The sequence below is a fragment of the Rhinolophus sinicus genome, linkage group LG01 (genome assembly GCF_036562045.2).
Source record: "Rhinolophus sinicus isolate RSC01 linkage group LG01, ASM3656204v1, whole genome shotgun sequence".
Lineage (NCBI taxonomy): Eukaryota > Metazoa > Chordata > Mammalia > Chiroptera > Rhinolophidae > Rhinolophus > Rhinolophus sinicus.
The window spans coordinates 118,327,781-118,333,780 of NC_133751.1; the positions used below are offsets into that span (position 1 = coordinate 118,327,781).

At 50.8% G+C, this 6,000-nt stretch overlaps 1 long non-coding RNA gene across 1 annotated transcript in view; it reads left to right on the forward strand.

Moving 5' to 3' along the window:
• LOC141567233 (uncharacterized) overlaps positions 1-2,274 on the forward strand; it is a 51,636-nt gene extending 49,362 nt beyond the window's left edge. Inside the window, exon 5 of the long non-coding RNA XR_012489717.1 lies at positions 724-2,274. This is a non-coding gene — a long non-coding RNA (uncharacterized LOC141567233). The remainder of the gene's footprint in view (positions 1-723) is intronic.
• Positions 2,275-6,000: the final 3,726 nt, after the last annotated feature.

Below are 6,000 nucleotides of genomic sequence, written 5' to 3' on the forward strand. Positions count from 1 at the left end.
CAATAAAACTGAAAGAAAAAAAGTCATAAAAGTAACACGTGCTAACTATAGAAAATTTAGAAAAGTTTAAAAACAAAATCACCAGTAACTGCAATGTTTCCTGATGATTTATTATTATTTTTTTTTGCATCTATATCATATATTTATTGTATCAGCCAATAAAGGATAGGTCATGCTGCAGGGAAAACCATACCAAAATCTCAGTGGTTTAACAGCAAACAGGGTTATTTTTGCTTGTACCCAGATCATATGACTCCAGGTAACAATCAGGGGTGCTGTTCCCCATAGGTTGGTTCCTTTGATTTTCTGGGCCTTTCATACCAACAATGCTCCTATGGCTGCTGAAGCAGGGCAAGAGTAGGCTGAGCAGGGAATGCCAGAAATTAAACACCACCACCTGGAAGTGACCTGTTACTTTCCTCACAATTCATTGGCCACAGCAAGTCACATGGACATACCTTATCTCAAGGGGTGAGGAAGTGAAGGCCTCCCAAGTGCCTGGAAGTGGTGGGGAGCTGGATATGGGTGAACTGTGGTAATGTCTACCCTACATTACAGTATTGAAATCTCATTGTGTATAGGTTCTGCCTGCTGCCTTTGTCTCTTACCATTACATCATGAAATATTCTTTGAAAATTGTAGTAAACATGCAGATTCAATAAAAGACTTTAAGTGGCATGGTGACACAATTTCCCTCTTCCCTTTTCTCTTCTTCTAATTTAGGGAACTGTGTGCATGGAGATCCAGGCCCCAGAGCTTTGCATGCCATGGCTCTGAAATGCCTCCCCCATCTCTCCTGGCTGATGCAGGACAGGCAGGCCCTAGCATTCCTTCTTGGGAGAGCGTGTACAGTTCCACGGTGTCGTTCCCTGCAGAAGTAACACATTTGGAGGTGAGGCCAAGAGAACCTGCCGAACAACTGCCAGATTAACAACTCCACACGTGGGGTGTGGCTGCATGAGGCTGTGCTGTGGCCTCCTTACACAGACAGTCAGCCGGTGGTGTGAACGTGCAGTGTTAAAAGTGACACCAGAATGGTGGAGGCGTCACCGTCAGCTGTTGCAAGAGATGACACCCGGGCCTGCAGGGTTGGGTGAAAGCTCAGGAGCGGCAGCCCCTCCTCACTTGGGTCCCAGGATCCCAGGGACCGGAGGGAAGGGGTCCAGGAGGAGGTGAGCTTGGTCAGCCCACTGAACGGGAGGATTTTGTCCCCGACATGCAAAGTACGGGAAACGGAAGCTGTGGGAATGGTGAGAAACAAGTGGAGGTCAGGAGAGTGGGAGCAGCAAGAAAAGGGGCCACGAGAGCCATGAAGCTGCTAGTTCCGTTTCCTCCAACAGACTTTTGCTCGATGCCCATTCTGATTATGCAGACAGCACAGTTGTGATTTTCACAAAAGAGTTTAAAGACAACCTCTAAGGTTTATAAGCCAGTTGTGAAAATGTTACTGACACACTTGAAACGTTTAAAGGGGAATGCAAAGTGCACTCTTGCCTGGCTTGGGCGGCATGAGCAGATGGCCAGGGTGTTAGACGACTTCGGAAGAGGCAGGGCTTGTTGAAGGTCTCCTTCCTTCTCAGCTGCTACCATCCATGGAAGCCTCAGGGAAGAGGAGAGGAAAGACAAAACAGGAGAAAAGAAGGCAAGCAGAGAGAAGGGGAGATTATTTAATCCTCCAGCAGTATTTGAGCGGGCAAAGCAGTGATGTCAAACCATTTTTCAGATGGAGAAACTGAGACCCAGATGGTCTAACCAGCGTCTCCTGGAAGCAGAGCTGCAAGTGGAGCTAAGATAGTCCAGCTGGATGCATTCTGCAAAAAGATTTGTATGCATGTTCTCTCACAGGTTGTGGGTGTAGGTGTAAGATCTGACCTGTGTGCAGCATTAGCCAGGGGCTGGACAAAGGTTTACTGCAAAGTAAAACTCAAGAACATACACTCCATGGGCGGCCAGATGGCTCAGTTTGTTAGAGTGCGAGCTCTGAACAACAGGGTTGCCGGTTCGATTCCCACATGGGCCAGTGAGCTGCACCCTCCACAACTAGATTGAATACAACGAGCTGCTGCTGAGCTGCCGGTGGGGCAGCTGGATGGCTCAGTTGGTCAGAGCGTGAGCTCTCAACAACAAGGTTGCCATTTAAATTCCCACATGGGATGGTGGGCTGTGCCCCCTGCAACTAAGATTGAATATGGTGACTGGACTTGGAGCTGAGCTGCGCCCTCCACAACTAGATCGAAGGACAACGACTTGACTTGGAGCTGATGGGCCCTGGAGAAACACACTGTTCCCCAATATTCCCCAATAAAAAATTAAAAACAACAACAACATACACTGCATTTGAGAGTGAAACTAAATAACTCGCCTCTAGCTTTACGGTTTACAAAACACTCTCCTATTTATTATCTCATTTTCTCCTCACAACAACCCTGTGACAAACATATTATTATAACCATTTTGCAATTTAGGAAACTGAGGCTCGGAGGGAGAATGCACTGTTTAACAGAGCTCGTCAGGGATAGATGGAGCCCAGGTCAGCTGATCCCACTTGTAGACACTTGACTCTTCTATCTCACAAGTCACTCAGGATAACCCAGACGGTAGCTGATTTGCTTGCCCTGTCCTGTTCCCTCTTCCAACGTGACATGCGTTCCACAAACCCAGCCTGGAGCTGATTGGACCAGGCATGGGTTTAGAGGAAACGCCCATTGGCTGGCCAGGGACCAGTCAGCTACTGCTGAAATTCTGGCCTAAGCCTGCACAGGGAGGCCCAGGGACCTGGGGAACTGAGGCAGATACTGGGGGGATGTTAGTGTGCAGTCTGAATATGGCTGTTTCTGAAGTCCTCAAAACTGCCCTCATTTCTCCCTCACCCCCCATTCTCCACACCCTCACACTCCTTGGAATCTGTGAGCCCTGGAGCCTTTCTCTACCCAAGGGTAGTAGGGTTTCCTGCTCCATGGAAGTCAGGTAGCCCAAAGCACTGAGGAAAGCTGCTCTGCAGAATCCAGGGAGCCTGGGTTCAGCTGCCAGGTCCCAGCAAAGCATCTTTTTCCCACTGAGATGACACCTTTCTGTGGGGGAGCACAGAGCTGCTTACTGCATGCCCTCTTTGGAGCTGCCAGGGTGAGACCACTGGGCCCACCTCCGTCTATGCTGAGACCTACAGATGACATTTGTACCACACCTGTGCTGCCAGCCCAGCATCTGCACTCACAGCCACCTTGCCCTTGTATCCTCGTTGTACTCATGGTCTCAGACTTGAACTGCAGTGGTACCTTGGTTTTCGAACATCTCCATTGACGAACATTTCGGTTTATGAATGCCATAAACTCAGAAGTAAATGCTTCGGTTTTCGAGCATGCCTTGGAAGTCGAACATGTCACGTGCTTCCATTGAGTATAAGATCCTAAGGCCTAGCTGTCGGCTGTTTTTGAACGTTTCAGAACTCAAATGGTCTTCCAGAATGGATTATGTTTGAAAACCGAGGTACCACTGTACTTGTTTTAGCAAGTCTTCCAAGGTTCCTTTCAGTTTATGCATTAGAGAAATGTTTGTTGAGTGCCCGTTGTGTGTCAGGCACCATTCCATGAACATACGTTTTAGGTTCACTCCCAGCTGTGGCTCTGGAATCTATTTTCCTGTTAACCTGGCTGCTTGGCCATGGAGGTGGGCTTCTCTTAGGCCAGAGTTTTCACTTCCTTCACGTCCTTCCTTCCTGCACTTCAGACTGTTTCTCTGGCTTTGCTGTCCTTGCAGCTCTGGGTCAAATGCCATCACCTCTATCTAATTCCTGGAAAGCTGGGTTCTGGCCCATTTCTCTGTTGGGCACTGGACTTCTACTATGTTGGGTCATATAACAATGGCCATTCAGAAGAACTAGTCATGAGCCGGACTTGAGATGCTGATGGGAAAGAGGGTCTTGGGAGCCAGAGACATTTTCACAGCCTACAGATAGTCTTACCTCCCCCAAACTAACCGCCTTCTGCAACTGTACCCTACCCCTCCTTCAATCTCTCTCCTTTCCTTGACCATATAACCTTGAAATTGCGGTCTCCAACTCTCTCTTCACCCCTTCCCCTCAGCAGTCTCAGGTCCGCCCCCACTGTGCCTGAGTCAGAGGTAATTGAATTGTCTCAACCCCAGGGATGCATTTCCCACCCGCACATGTCCCTCCTCTCCCCCACAGCAGCCACTCGCTTCCTTCCCCCAGTTCTCCCTCTCTTAGCCTTGGCATTACTCCGATTCTTCCCCTCCCCTGAAAACTTCTTAGTCATCCCTGGAAGCACATCATGACCTCAGTTTACAGATGAGAACGCGGAGGCTCAGTGAATATAAGCAAACTGCCTGCAGTCATGCAGCCAGGAAGTGGTGGAACAGAGATTTGCACCAAGTCTCACCAAAGATCCACCCCAGGCTTCACTCCTGCGCAACCTGTTGAACTCACCAAACACGACCAGCCATCCACTGAAATCACGCAGGCCCCGGCCTTGCACTCCAGTGGAGCCCAGCACGGCCCCTCCCTGCAGCCTTTTTCTCCTACCAGGCCACACATCTTGATGTTTATCCAAATTAACCAAAATGTCATTTGTTGCCACCATGGTTCTGTCATGATGAGTAAGACTGTGCATCTATCTCCTCGTTTCTTAAGAAGCCATTTGTGGCTCCTTTCCGTGAATGGCCTGTTGCTATTTGCTCGGTTTCCCTTAGGTTGTTGATTTCCCACTTACTGTAGGAGTGCTTTAGCATTTAAGGAAACTCACCCTTTGCCATATGTGTTGCAAATATTTTTTTCCAGTTTTTTTTATAGTAGGATTTTAACATAATATGCAGTCGAATTTTCAATATTTATTTTTTGGCTTAACATTTACTGTCAATCCAGTCAGCCTTCTGCAGTATTCTTCTGGGCTTTTGGGGCGTGAGGTCTCCCCTCGCCCTGCCCAGAGCCGTAGAGGCTGATGGGTGTGGTCCATACTCAACTCTGCCAGGCTTCTTGTTAATGTTTCCTTCAGCTTCCTCAGTGACAGGGTGAAATCTCCATGTGAGCCCCTCCTGAGGGGCTGCTGGGGATGAAGGAAACTCAGGCCAGGTGTCCACCACCTTCCATCGCCTGAGGTGGCTGGGGCAGAGCAGCAGGTGGCCTGGGATGCCCGTGGCAGCCAAGGGCACTTCAGCGGGTGGGTGAGTGAAGGGAGGGGTGATTAGAAAGAATTTGGAGGGGTCTGGAGGCAGGAGAGATCTATGCCAGGAGGAGAGCTCAGTCCATCCCAGTGGGAGCAGCGTAAGAACAGCAGTGTGTGAGAAGAGGGACGATTTGGAGGACAATAAGAGCCTACTTTGGCAGGGACAGGTTCCTGTGAAGGATGAGAGGGCGGAGGGCAGGCTGGGGACACGAGGTCTCTGGGCCAGCAGCGGGAGCAGTGCTGGTGTCACAGCAGCAGCGGCAGTGACCGAGCCCCCCACAGTGGGGCAGGTTGGGGGTGGGGCGGTGTCCCAGGTAGAGACAGCAGGGAAGGGCGGAGCGGCTTCTTGGCACAGCCTAGCGATGCCCTAATTAAACCGCGGGTACATTTCCCAGCCCAACTGTCAACCGCGTGCTGCGCAAGCCAGGAATGAATATTCCCAAAGCACCAACAGAAGGAAGTTCTTCATAAAAACGGAGCCCGAGGGCGTGAAGGGAAAACAAGCCCTGTTCACACGCAGGCAGCGCATCCGCTCGGCACAGCCCGAGGGGGCAGAAGCGGGGCGACACCGTGGGACGCCTTGAGCCCCCAGTGCGCAGATGTTGAGCAGCCCAGGAGCTGGAGGCTCTTTTCCTGCCCAATCAGTGCCCCTCTGAAGCCCGCCAGGCGCCCTGCTCCTCTAAGGGCCTGGGCGCAGGCTGCCCCCTCCATGCAAACACTCCCAGAGGGGCGCTTCGCCTGAGCCTCTCCCCTTGCAGGGGCGTCCTCCGCTTCAGAGCATATCAGGGAGCTCCCAGCCTGGGCTTCCAAATGCCCTCTC